Raw genomic sequence first — 14,104 nt, 5'->3', positions numbered from 1 at the left:
ATATTTTTGGATTAGTTTTGGCAGGTTTTAAAATATTTTGGCTCTTTGCGCAGAGATGACGGCGCCGGTTGCGGTGCGCTCCGGGGCGCTCCTTCTGCGGAAAGACGCCTAGGCAGCGGCACTTGGGACAGCTCCGCGTCTCCGTATGCTGCGTTTCTTGCCTTCTGCATCTCAGCAAAATGCTTTCCCACTAGGTCTAGCAAGGAGAAACTGTGGCAGCTGAGTAGATGTAGCCTGGCCCGCCCTTTGAAGTTGACAAGTTCTTGGCATCTCAGAGCCTCAAGGCAAGAGCAAGGTTATCTATGGTAGGCTGGGGCAGAACTAGCAGCAAGCAGAGCAAAGTTGTCCAAGAATAGCTTCCATTGGAATGCTAATGGCAATTGAAGAGGCAGGCCAGTGGCAAGCCACTAGCTTCTAGCAGTTTGAAAGTTGCAGACACAGTGCAGGTGTTGTGCGGCTTCCTTCTTGGCCTCCTAGAAGGTGCCGCGCTCTCCGTCTCTTGCTTGCCAATATGTTGCCGTGTTCCTCTTATTGTTTGGTTTGTTTTGATTTGTTTTTATGATGTTTTGGCGGGTTTTCGGAATGTTTTGGTGGTGTTTTAGAATGTTTTGTTTTCTCTTGTGTTGTTTTTATTGTGTTGGCAGGTTGTGGAACGTTTGGATTCCTTTTGGCGGGTTTTAAAATATTTTGGCGGGTATTTGGAATGTTTGGGTTTGCTTTCATTTGTTTTGATTATGTTTTGGCAAGTTATTGAATGTTTTGATCACTTCTGACTGGTTTTCTAGTATTTTGGCATCTTTTCAGAATGTTTTGATCAGTTTTGGCGGGTTCTAAACTATTTTGTTGGGTTTTTGGAATGTTTTGCTTGGTTTTGATTTGTTTTTATTTTGATTTTGCGGGTTTTCAGAATGTTTTGGTCGGTTTTCTAGAATGTTTTGGTTGGTTTTGATTTCTTTTTAATATTATTTTGTGGGTTTTGGAATGTTTTGATTTGTTTTGTCTAGTTTAAAATATTTTGGCATGTATTTGGAAGGTTTTGCTTGGTTTTCATTTTTTTTTGTTATGTTTTGGCAAGGGTTTTTTTTTGGTTTGATCAGTTCTGGCTGGTTTTCTAATATGTTGGCCGATTTTCAGAATGTTTTGATCAGTTTTGGCGGGTTTTAAGATATTTTAGAGGTTGTTTATAATATTTTGGTTTCTTTAGCTTTGTTTTTACTATATTTTGGCGGGTTTTTTGAATGTTTCGATCACTTCTGACTGGTTTTCTAGTATTTTGGCATCTTTTCCGAATGTTTTGATCAGTTTTGGCAGGTTCTAAACTATTTTGTCGGGTTTTTGGAATGTTTTGGTTGGTTTTGATTTGTTTTTATGATGTTTTGCCAAGTTTTTTGAATGTTTTGATCAGTTCTGGCTGGTTTTCTAATGTTTTGGCATCTTTTTAGAATGTTTTGATGAGTTTTGCGGGTCTAAATTATTTTGGCGGGTTTTCGGAATATTTTGGTTGGTTTTGATTTGTTTTTATGATGTTTTGGCGGGTTTTCGGAATGTGTTGGTTGGGTTTTAGAATGTTTTGTATTCTCTTGAGTTGTTTTTATTGTGTTGACAGGTTTTGGAATGTTTGGATTCCTTTTGGTGGGTGTTCGGAATGTTTTGGCGGGTATTTGGAATATTTTGATTAGTTTTGACGGGTTTTGAAATATTTTGGCGGGCTTTTAGAAGGTTTTGATTTGTTTTGATTCTGTTTAGCCCAGTTTTTGGTGTGTTTGGATTAGCTTTGGTGGGCTTGATCATGTTTTGTCAGGTTTTTTCGAATGTATTGATCTCTTCTGTCTGGTTTTCTATTTTGGCGGGTTTGAAAATATTTTTGGATTAGTTTTGGCGGGTTTTAAAATATTTTGGCTCTTTGCGCAGAGATGACGGCGCCGGTTGCGGTGCGCTCCGGGGCGCTCCTTCTGCGGAAAGACGCCTAGGCAGCGGCACTTGGGACAGCTCCGCGTCTCCGTATGCTGCGTTTCTTGCCTTCTGCATCTCAGCAAAATGCTTTCCCACTAGGTCTAGCAAGGAGAAACTGTGGCAGCTGAGTAGATGTAGCCCGGCCCGCCCTTTGAAGTTGACAAGTTCTTGGCATCTCAGAGCCTCAAGGCAAGAGCAAGGTTCTCTATGGTAGGCTGGGGCAGAACTAGCAGCAAGCAGAGCAAAGTTGTCCAAGAATAGCTTCCATTGGAATGCTAATGGCAATTGAAGAGGCAGGCCAGTGGCAAGCCACTAGCTTCTAGCAGTTTGAAAGTTGCAGACACAGTGCAGGTGTTGTGCGGCTTCCTTCTTGGCCTCCTAGAAGGTGCCGCGCTCTCCGTCTCTTGCTTGCCAATATGTTGCCGTGTTCCTCTTATTGTTTGGTTTGTTTTGATTTGTTTTTATGATGTTTTGGCGGGTTTTCGGAATGTTTTGGTGGTGTTTTAGAATGTTTTGTTTTCTCTTGTGTTGTTTTTATTGTGTTGGCAGGTTGTGGAACGTTTGGATTCCTTTTGGCGGGTTTTAAAATATTTTGGCGGGTATTTGGAATGTTTGGGTTTGCTTTCATTTGTTTTGATTATGTTTTGGCAAGTTATTGAATGTTTTGATCACTTCTGACTGGTTTTCTAGTATTTTGGCATCTTTTCAGAATGTTTTGATCAGTTTTGGCGGGTTCTAAACTATTTTGTTGGGTTTTTGGAATGTTTTGCTTGGTTTTGATTTGTTTTTATTTTGATTTTGCGGGTTTTCAGAATGTTTTGGTCGGTTTTCTAGAATGTTTTGGTTGGTTTTGATTTCTTTTTAATATTATTTTGTGGGTTTTGGAATGTTTTGATTTGTTTTGTCTAGTTTAAAATATTTTGGCATGTATTTGGAAGGTTTTGCTTGGTTTTCATTTTTTTTTGTTATGTTGTGGCAAGGGTTTTTTTTTGGTTTGATCAGTTCTGGCTGGTTTTCTAATATGTTGGCCGATTTTCAGAATGTTTTGATCAGTTTTGGCGGGTTTTAAGATATTTTAGAGGTTGTTTATAATATTTTGGTTTCTTTAGCTTTGTTTTTACTATATTTTGGCGGGTTTTTTGAATGTTTCGATCACTTCTGACTGGTTTTCTAGTATTTTGGCATCTTTTCCGAATGTTTTGATCAGTTTTGGCAGGTTCTAAACTATTTTGTCGGGTTTTTGGAATGTTTTGGTTGGTTTTGATTTGTTTTTATGATGTTTTGCCAAGTTTTTTGAATGTTTTGATCAGTTCTGGCTGGTTTTCTAATGTTTTGGCATCTTTTCAGAATGTTTTGATGAGTTTTGCGGGTCTAAATAATTTTGGCGGGTTTTCGGAATATTTTGGTTGGTTTTGATTTGTTTTTATGATGTTTTGGCGGGTTTTCGGAATGTGTTGGTTGGGTTTTAGAATGTTTTGTATTCTCTTGAGTTGTTTTTATTGTGTTGACAGGTTTTGGAATGTTTGGATTCCTTTTGGTGGGTGTTCGGAATGTTTTGGCGGGTATTTGGAATATTTTGATTAGTTTTGACGGGTTTTGAAATATTTTGGCGGGCTTTTAGAAGGTTTTGATTTGTTTTGATTCTGTTTAGCCCAGTTTTTGGTGTGTTTGGATTAGCTTTGGTGGGCTTGATCATGTTTTGTCAGGTTTTTTCGAATGTATTGATCTCTTCTGTCTGGTTTTCTATTTTGGCGGGTTTGAAAATATTTTTGGATTAGTTTTGGCGGGTTTTAAAATATTTTGGCTCTTTGCGCAGAGATGACGGTGCCGGTTGCGGTGCGCTCCGGGGCGCTCCTTCTGCGGAAAGACGCCTAGGCAGCGGCACTTGGGACAGCTCCGCGTCTCCGTATGCTGCGTTTCTTGCCTTCTGCATCTCAGCAAAATGCTTTCCCACTAGGTCTAGCAAGGAGAAACTGTGGCAGCTGAGTAGATGTAGCCCGGCCCGCCCTTTGAAGTTGACAAGTTCTTGGCATCTCAGAGCCTCAAGGCAAGAGCAAGGTTCTCTATGGTAGGCTGGGGCAGAACTAGCAGCAAGCAGAGCAAAGTTGTCCAAGAATAGCTTCCATTGGAATGCTAATGGCAATTGAAGAGGCAGGCCAGTGGCAAGCCACTAGCTTCTAGCAGTTTGAAAGTTGCAGACACAGTGCAGGTGTTGTGCGGCTTCCTTCTTGGCCTCCTAGAAGGTGCCGCGCTCTCCGTCTCTTGCTTGCCAATATGTTGCCGTGTTCCTCTTATTGTTTGGTTTGTTTTGATTTGTTTTTATGATGTTTTGGCGGGTTTTCGGAATGTTTTGGTGGTGTTTTAGAATGTTTTGTTTTCTCTTGTGTTGTTTTTATTGTGTTGGCAGGTTGTGGAACGTTTGGATTCCTTTTGGCGGGTTTTAAAATATTTTGGCGGGTATTTGGAATGTTTGGGTTTGCTTTCATTTGTTTTGATTATGTTTTGGCAAGTTATTGAATGTTTTGATCACTTCTGACTGGTTTTCTAGTATTTTGGCATCTTTTCAGAATGTTTTGATCAGTTTTGGCGGGTTCTAAACTATTTTGTTGGGTTTTTGGAATGTTTTGCTTGGTTTTGATTTGTTTTTATTTTGATTTTGCGGGTTTTCAGAATGTTTTGGTCGGTTTTCTAGAATGTTTTGGTTGGTTTTGATTTCTTTTTAATATTATTTTGTGGGTTTTGGAATGTTTTGATTTGTTTTGTCTAGTTTAAAATATTTTGGCATGTATTTGGAAGGTTTTGCTTGGTTTTCATTTTTTTTTGTTATGTTTTGGCAAGGGTTTTTTTTTTGTTTGATCAGTTCTGGCTGGTTTTCTAATATGTTGGCCTATTTTCAGAATGTTTTGATCAGTTTTGGCGGGTTTTAAGATATTTTAGAGGTTGTTTATAATATTTTGGTTTCTTTAGCTTTGTTTTTACTATATTTTGGCGGGTTTTTTGAATGTTTCGATCACTTCTGACTGGTTTTCTAGTATTTTGGCATCTTTTCCGAATGTTTTGATCAGTTTTGGCAGGTTCTAAACTATTTTGTCGGGTTTTTGGAATGTTTTGGTTGGTTTTGATTTGTTTTTATGATGTTTTGCCAAGTTTTTTGAATGTTTTGATCAGTTCTGGCTGGTTTTCTAATGTTTTGGCATCTTTTTAGAATGTTTTGATGAGTTTTGCGGGTCTAAATAATTTTGGCGGGTTTTCGGAATATTTTGGTTGGTTTTGATTTGTTTTTATGATGTTTTGGCGGGTTTTCGGAATGTGTTGGTTGGGTTTTAGAATGTTTTGTATTCTCTTGAGTTGTTTTTATTGTGTTGACAGGTTTTGGAATGTTTGGATTCCTTTTGGTGGGTGTTCGGAATGTTTTGGCGGGTATTTGGAATATTTTGATTAGTTTTGACGGGTTTTGAAATATTTTGGCGGGCTTTTAGAAGGTTTTGATTTGTTTTGATTCTGTTTAGCCCAGTTTTTGGTGTGTTTGGATTAGCTTTGGTGGGCTTGATCATGTTTTGTCAGGTTTTTTCGAATGTATTGATCTCTTCTGTCTGGTTTTCTATTTTGGCGGGTTTGAAAATATTTTTGGATTAGTTTTGGCAGGTTTTAAAATATTTTGGCTCTTTGCGCAGAGATGACGGCGCCGGTTGCGGTGCGCTCCGGGGCGCTCCTTCTGCGGAAAGACGCCTAGGCAGCGGCACTTGGGACAGCTCCGCGTCTCCGTATGCTGCGTTTCTTGCCTTCTGCATCTCGGCAAAATGCTTTCCCACTAGGTCTAGCAAGGAGAAACTGTGGCAGCTGAGTAGATGTAGCCCGGCCCGCCCTTTGAAGTTGACAAGTTCTTGGCATCTCAGAGCCTCAAGGCAAGAGCAAGTTTCTCTATGGTAGGCTGGGGCACAACTAGCAGCAAGCAGAGCAAAGTTGTCCAAGAATAGCTTCCATTGGAATGCTAATGGCAATTGAAGAGGCAGGCCAGTGGCAAGCCACTAGCTTCTAGCAGTTTGAAAGTTGCAGACACAGTGCAGGTGTTGTGCGGCTTCCTTCTTGGCCTCCTAGAAGGTGCCGCGCTCTCCGTCTCTTGCTTGCCAATATGTTGCCGTGTTCCTCCTATTGTTTGGTTTGTTTTGATTTGTTTTGATGATGTTTTGGTGGGTTTTCGGAATGTTTTGGTGGTGTTTTAGAATGTTTTGTTTTCTCTTGTGTTGTTTTTATTGTCTTGGCAGGTTGTGGAATATTTGGATTCCTTTTGGCGGGTTTTCAAATATTTTGGCGGGTATTTGGAATGTTTTTGGTTTGCTTTCATTTGTTTTGATTATGTTTTGGCAAGTTATTGAAAGTTTCGATCACTTCTGACTGGTTTTCTAGTATTTTGGCATCTTTTCAGAATGTTTTGATCAGTTTTGGCAGGTTCTAAACTATTTTGTCAGGTTTTTGGAATTTTTTGGTTGGTTTTGATTTGTTTTTATGATGTTTTGCCTAGTTTTTTCAATGTTTTGATCAGTTCTGTCTGGTTTTCTAATGTTTTGGCATCTTTTCAGAAAGTTTTGATGAGTTTTGCGGGTCTAAATTATTTTGGCGGGTTTTCGGAATATTTTGGTTGGTTTTGATTTGTTTTTATGATGTTTTGGTGGGTTTTCGGAATGTTTTGGTTGGGTTTTAGAATGTTTTGTATTCTCTTGAGTTGTTTTTATTGTGTTGGCAGGTTTTGGAATGTTTGGATTCCTTTTGGCGGGTGTTCGGAATGTTTTGGCGGGTGTTCGGAATGTTTTGATTAGTTTTGACGGGTTTTGAAATATTTTGGTGGGTTTTTAGAAGGTTTTGATTTGTTTTGATTTGTTTTGATTCTGTTTAGCCCAGTTTTTGGTGTGTTTGGATTAGCTTTGGTGGGCTTGATCATGTTTTGTCAGGTTTTTTCGAATGTATTGATCTCTTCTGTCTGGTTTTCTATTTTGGCGGGTTTGAAAATATTTTTGGATTAGTTTTGGCAGGTTTTAAAATATTTTGGCTCTTTGCGCAGAGATGACGGCGCCGGTTGCGGTGCGCTCCGGGGCGCTCCTTCTGCGGAAAGACGCCTAGGCAGCGGCACTTGGGACAGCTCCGCGTCTCCGTATGCTGCGTTTCTTGCCTTCTGCATCTCAGCAAAATGCTTTCCCACTAGGTCTAGCAAGGAGAAACTGTGGCAGCTGAGTAGATGTAGCCTGGCCCGCCCTTTGAAGTTGACAAGTTCTTGGCATCTCAGAGCCTCAAGGCAAGAGCAAGGTTATCTATGGTAGGCTGGGGCAGAACTAGCAGCAAGCAGAGCAAAGTTGTCCAAGAATAGCTTCCATTGGAATGCTAATGGCAATTGAAGAGGCAGGCCAGTGGCAAGCCACTAGCTTCTAGCAGTTTGAAAGTTGCAGACACAGTGCAGGTGTTGTGCGGCTTCCTTCTTGGCCTCCTAGAAGGTGCCGCGCTCTCCGTCTCTTGCTTGCCAATATGTTGCCGTGTTCCTCTTATTGTTTGGTTTGTTTTGATTTGTTTTTATGATGTTTTGGCGGGTTTTCGGAATGTTTTGGTGGTGTTTTAGAATGTTTTGTTTTCTCTTGTGTTGTTTTTATTGTGTTGGCAGGTTGTGGAACGTTTGGATTCCTTTTGGCGGGTTTTAAAATATTTTGGCGGGTATTTGGAATGTTTGGGTTTGCTTTCATTTGTTTTGATTATGTTTTGGCAAGTTATTGAATGTTTTGATCACTTCTGACTGGTTTTCTAGTATTTTGGCATCTTTTCAGAATGTTTTGATCAGTTTTGGCGGGTTCTAAACTATTTTGTTGGGTTTTTGGAATGTTTTGCTTGGTTTTGATTTGTTTTTATTTTGATTTTGCGGGTTTTCAGAATGTTTTGGTCGGTTTTCTAGAATGTTTTGGTTGGTTTTGATTTCTTTTTAATATTATTTTGTGGGTTTTGGAATGTTTTGATTTGTTTTGTCTAGTTTAAAATATTTTGGCATGTATTTGGAAGGTTTTGCTTGGTTTTCATTTTTTTTTGTTATGTTTTGGCAAGGGTTTTTTTTTGGTTTGATCAGTTCTGGCTGGTTTTCTAATATGTTGGCCGATTTTCAGAATGTTTTGATCAGTTTTGGCGGGTTTTAAGATATTTTAGAGGTTGTTTATAATATTTTGGTTTCTTTAGCTTTGTTTTTACTATATTTTGGCGGGTTTTTTGAATGTTTCGATCACTTCTGACTGGTTTTCTAGTATTTTGGCATCTTTTCAGAATGTTTTGATCAGTTTTGGCAGGTTCTAAACTATTTTGTCAGGTTTTTGGAATTTTTTGGTTGGTTTTGATTTGTTTTTATGATGTTTTGCCTAGTTTTTTCAATGTTTTGATCAGTTCTGTCTGGTTTTCTAATGTTTTGGCATCTTTTCAGAAAGTTTTGATGAGTTTTGCGGGTCTAAATTATTTTGGCGGGTTTTCGGAATATTTTGGTTGGTTTTGATTTTTTTTTTATGATGTTTTGGTGGGTTTTCGGAATGTTTTGGTTGGGTTTTAGAATGTTTTGTATTCTCTTGAGTTGTTTTTATTGTGTTGGCAGGTTTTGGAATGTTTGGATTCCTTTTGGCGGGTGTTCGGAATGTTTTGGCGGGTGTTCGGAATGTTTTGATTAGTTTTGACGGGTTTTGAAATATTTTGGTGGGTTTTTAGAAGGTTTCAATTTGTTTTGATTTGTTTTGATTCTGTTTAGCCCAGTTTTTGGTGTGTTTGGATTAGCTTTGGTGGGCTTGATCATGTTTTGTCAGGTTTTTTCGAATGTATTGATCTCTTCTGTCTGGTTTTCTATTTTGGCGGGTTTGAAAATATTTTTGGATTAGTTTTGGCGGGTTTTAAAATATTTTGGCTCTTTGCGCAGAGATGACGGTGCCGGTTGCGGTGCGCTCCGGGGCGCTCCTTCTGCGGAAAGACGCCTAGGCAGCGGCACTTGGGACAGCTCCGCGTCTCCGTATGCTGCGTTTCTTGCCTTCTGCATCTCAGCAAAATGCTTTCCCACTAGGTCTAGCAAGGAGAAACTGTGGCAGCTGAGTAGATGTAGCCCGGCCCGCCCTTTGAAGTTGACAAGTTCTTGGCATCTCAGAGCCTCAAGGCAAGAGCAAGGTTCTCTATGGTAGGCTGGGGCAGAACTAGCAGCAAGCAGAGCAAAGTTGTCCAAGAATAGCTTCCATTGGAATGCTAATGGCAATTGAAGAGGCAGGCCAGTGGCAAGCCACTAGCTTCTAGCAGTTTGAAAGTTGCAGACACAGTGCAGGTGTTGTGCGGCTTCCTTCTTGGCCTCCTAGAAGGTGCCGCGCTCTCCGTCTCTTGCTTGCCAATATGTTGCCGTGTTCCTCTTATTGTTTGGTTTGTTTTGATTTGTTTTTATGATGTTTTGGCGGGTTTTCGGAATGTTTTGGTGGTGTTTTAGAATGTTTTGTTTTCTCTTGTGTTGTTTTTATTGTGTTGGCAGGTTGTGGAACGTTTGGATTCCTTTTGGCGGGTTTTAAAATATTTTGGCGGGTATTTGGAATGTTTGGGTTTGCTTTCATTTGTTTTGATTATGTTTTGGCAAGTTATTGAATGTTTTGATCACTTCTGACTGGTTTTCTAGTATTTTGGCATCTTTTCAGAATGTTTTGATCAGTTTTGGCGGGTTCTAAACTATTTTGTTGGGTTTTTGGAATGTTTTGCTTGGTTTTGATTTGTTTTTATTTTGATTTTGCGGGTTTTCAGAATGTTTTGGTCGGTTTTCTAGAATGTTTTGGTTGGTTTTGATTTCTTTTTAATATTATTTTGTGGGTTTTGGAATGTTTTGATTTGTTTTGTCTAGTTTAAAATATTTTGGCATGTATTTGGAAGGTTTTGCTTGGTTTTCATTTTTTTTTGTTATGTTTTGGCAAGGGTTTTTTTTTGGTTTGATCAGTTCTGGCTGGTTTTCTAATATGTTGGCCGATTTTCAGAATGTTTTGATCAGTTTTGGCGGGTTTTAAGATATTTTAGAGGTTGTTTATAATATTTTGGTTTCTTTAGCTTTGTTTTTACTATATTTTGGCGGGTTTTTTGAATGTTTCGATCACTTCTGACTGGTTTTCTAGTATTTTGGCATCTTTTCCGAATGTTTTGATCAGTTTTGGCAGGTTCTAAACTATTTTGTCGGGTTTTTGGAATGTTTTGGTTGGTTTTGATTTGTTTTTATGATGTTTTGCCAAGTTTTTTGAATGTTTTGATCAGTTCTGGCTGGTTTTCTAATGTTTTGGCATCTTTTTAGAATGTTTTGATGAGTTTTGCGGGTCTAAATTATTTTGGCGGGTTTTCGGAATATTTTGGTTGGTTTTGATTTGTTTTTATGATGTTTTGGCGGGTTTTCGGAATGTGTTGGTTGGGTTTTAGAATGTTTTGTATTCTCTTGAGTTGTTTTTATTGTGTTGACAGGTTTTGGAATGTTTGGATTCCTTTTGGTGGGTGTTCGGAATGTTTTGGCGGGTATTTGGAATATTTTGATTAGTTTTGACGGGTTTTGAAATATTTTGGCGGGCTTTTAGAAGGTTTTGATTTGTTTTGATTCTGTTTAGCCCAGTTTTTGGTGTGTTTGGATTAGCTTTGGTGGGCTTGATCATGTTTTGTCAGGTTTTTTCGAATGTATTGATCTCTTCTGTCTGGTTTTCTATTTTGGCGGGTTTGAAAATATTTTTGGATTAGTTTTGGCAGGTTTTAAAATATTTTGGCTCTTTGCGCAGAGATGACGGCGCCGGTTGCGGTGCGCTCCGGGGCGCTCCTTCTGCGGAAAGACGCCTAGGCAGCGGCACTTGGGACAGCTCCGCGTCTCCGTATGCTGCGTTTCTTGCCTTCTGCATCTCAGCAAAATGCTTTCCCACTAGGTCTAGCAAGGAGAAACTGTGGCAGCTGAGTAGATGTAGCCTGGCCCGCCCTTTGAAGTTGACAAGTTCTTGGCATCTCAGAGCCTCAAGGCAAGAGCAAGGTTATCTATGGTAGGCTGGGGCAGAACTAGCAGCAAGCAGAGCAAAGTTGTCCAAGAATAGCTTCCATTGGAATGCTAATGGCAATTGAAGAGGCAGGCCAGTGGCAAGCCACTAGCTTCTAGCAGTTTGAAAGTTGCAGACACAGTGCAGGTGTTGTGCGGCTTCCTTCTTGGCCTCCTAGAAGGTGCCGCGCTCTCCGTCTCTTGCTTGCCAATATGTTGCCGTGTTCCTCCTATTGTTTGGTTTGTTTTGATTTGTTTTGATGATGTTTTGGTGGGTTTTCGGAATGTTTTGGTGGTGTTTTAGAATGTTTTGTTTTCTCTTGTGTTGTTTTTATTGTCTTGGCAGGTTGTGGAATATTTGGATTCCTTTTGGCGGGTTTTCAAATATTTTGGCGGGTATTTGGAATGTTTTTGGTTTGCTTTCATTTGTTTTGATTATGTTTTGGCAAGTTATTGAAAGTTTCGATCACTTCTGACTGGTTTTCTAGTATTTTGGCATCTTTTCAGAATGTTTTGATCAGTTTTGGCAGGTTCTAAACTATTTTGTCAGGTTTTTGGAATTTTTTGGTTGGTTTTGATTTGTTTTTATGATGTTTTGCCTAGTTTTTTCAATGTTTTGATCAGTTCTGTCTGGTTTTCTAATGTTTTGGCATCTTTTTAGAATGTTTTGATGAGTTTTGCGGGTCTAAATAATTTTGGCGGGTTTTCGGAATATTTTGGTTGGTTTTGATTTTTTTTTTATGATGTTTTGGTGGGTTTTCGGAATGTTTTGGTTGGGTTTTAGAATGTTTTGTATTCTCTTGAGTTGTTTTTATTGTGTTGGCAGGTTTTGGAATGTTTGGATTCCTTTTGGCGGGTGTTCGGAATGTTTTGGCGGGTGTTCGGAATGTTTTGATTAGTTTTGACGGGTTTTGAAATATTTTGGTGGGTTTTTAGAAGGTTTCGATTTGTTTTGATTTGTTTTGATTCTGTTTAGCCCAGTTTTTGGTGTGTTTGGATTAGCTTTGGTGGGCTTGATCATGTTTTGTCAGGTTTTTTCGAATGTATTGATCTCTTCTGTCTGGTTTTCTATTTTGGCGGGTTTGAAAATATTTTTGGATTAGTTTTGGCGGGTTTTAAAATATTTTGGCTCTTTGCGCAGAGATGACGGCGCCGGTTGCGGTGCGCTTCGGGGCGCTCCTTCTGCGGAAAGACGCCTAGGCAGCGGCACTTGGGACAGCTCCGCGTCTCCGTATGCTGCGTTTCTTGCCTTCTGCATCTCAGCAAAATGCTTTCCCACTAGGTCTAGCAAGGAGAAACTGTGGCAGCTGAGTAGATGTAGCCCGGCCCGCCCTTTGAAGTTGACAAGTTCTTGGCATCTCAGAGCCTCAAGGCAAGAGCAAGGTTATCTATGGTAGGCTGGGGCAGAACTAGTAGCAAGCAGAGCAAAGTTGTCCAAGAATACCTTCCATTGGAATGCTAATGGCAATTGAAGAGGCAGGCCAGTGGCAAGCCACTAGCTTCTAGCAGTTTGAAAGTTGCAGACACAGTGCAGGTGTTGTGCGGCTTCCTTCTTGGCCTCCTAGAAGGTGCCGCGCTCTCCGTCTCTTGCTTGCCAATATGTTGCCGTGTTCCTCCTATTGTTTGGTTTGTTTTGATTTGTTTTGATGATGTTTTGGCGGGTTTTCGGAATGTTTTGGTGGTGTTTTAGAATGTTTTGTTTTCTCTTGTGTTGTTTTTATTGTGTTGGCAGGTTGTGGAACGTTTGGATTCCTTTTGGCGGGTTTTAAAATATTTTGGCGGGTATTTGGAATGTTTGGGTTTGCTTTCATTTGTTTTGATTATGTTTTGGCAAGTTATTGAATGTTTTGATCACTTCTGACTGGTTTTCTAGTATTTTGGCATCTTTTCAGAATGTTTTGATCAGTTTTGGCGGGTTCTAAACTATTTTGTTGGGTTTTTGGAATGTTTTGCTTGGTTTTGATTTGTTTTTATTTTGATTTTGCGGGTTTTCAGAATGTTTTGGTCGGTTTTCTAGAATGTTTTGGTTGGTTTTGATTTCTTTTTAATATTATTTTGTGGGTTTTGGAATGTTTTGATTTGTTTTGTCTAGTTTAAAATATTTTGGCATGTATTTGGAAGGTTTTGCTTGGTTTTCATTTTTTTTTGTTATGTTTTGGCAAGGGTTTTTTTTTGGTTTGATCAGTTCTGGCTGGTTTTCTAATATGTTGGCCGATTTTCAGAATGTTTTGATCAGTTTTGGCGGGTTTTAAGATATTTTAGAGGTTGTTTATAATATTTTGGTTTCTTTAGCTTTGTTTTTACTATATTTTGGCGGGTTTTTTGAATGTTTCGATCACTTCTGACTGGTTTTCTAGTATTTTGGCATCTTTTCCGAATGTTTTGATCAGTTTTGGCAGGTTCTAAACTATTTTGTCGGGTTTTTGGAATGTTTTGGTTGGTTTTGATTTGTTTTTATGATGTTTTGCCAAGTTTTTTGAATGTTTTGATCAGTTCTGGCTGGTTTTCTAATGTTTTGGCATCTTTTCAGAATGTTTTGATGAGTTTTGCGGGTCTAAATAATTTTGGCGGGTTTTCGGAATATTTTGGTTGGTTTTGATTTGTTTTTATGATGTTTTGGCGGGTTTTCGGAATGTGTTGGTTGGGTTTTAGAATGTTTTGTATTCTCTTGAGTTGTTTTTATTGTGTTGACAGGTTTTGGAATGTTTGGATTCCTTTTGGTGGGTGTTCGGAATGTTTTGGCGGGTATTTGGAATATTTTGATTAGTTTTGACGGGTTTTGAAATATTTTGGCGGGCTTTTAGAAGGTTTTGATTTGTTTTGATTCTGTTTAGCCCAGTTTTTGGTGTGTTTGGATTAGCTTTGGTGGGCTTGATCATGTTTTGTCAGGTTTTTTCGAATGTATTGATCTCTTCTGTCTGGTTTTCTATTTTGGCGGGTTTGAAAATATTTTTGGATTAGTTTTGGCGGGTTTTAAAATATTTTGGCTCTTTGCGCAGAGATGACGGTGCCGGTTGCGGTGCGCTCCGGGGCGCTCCTTCTGCGGAAAGACGCCTAGGCAGCGGCACTTGGGACAGCTCCGCGTCTCCGTATGCTGCGTTTCTTGCCTTCTGCATCTCA

The sequence above is a fragment of the Passer domesticus genome, chromosome 5 (assembly GCF_036417665.1).
Source record: "Passer domesticus isolate bPasDom1 chromosome 5, bPasDom1.hap1, whole genome shotgun sequence".
NCBI lineage: Eukaryota > Metazoa > Chordata > Aves > Passeriformes > Passeridae > Passer > Passer domesticus.
The sequence above is the reverse complement of the archived record's forward strand: the minus strand, read 5'-3'. Positions refer to the sequence as shown.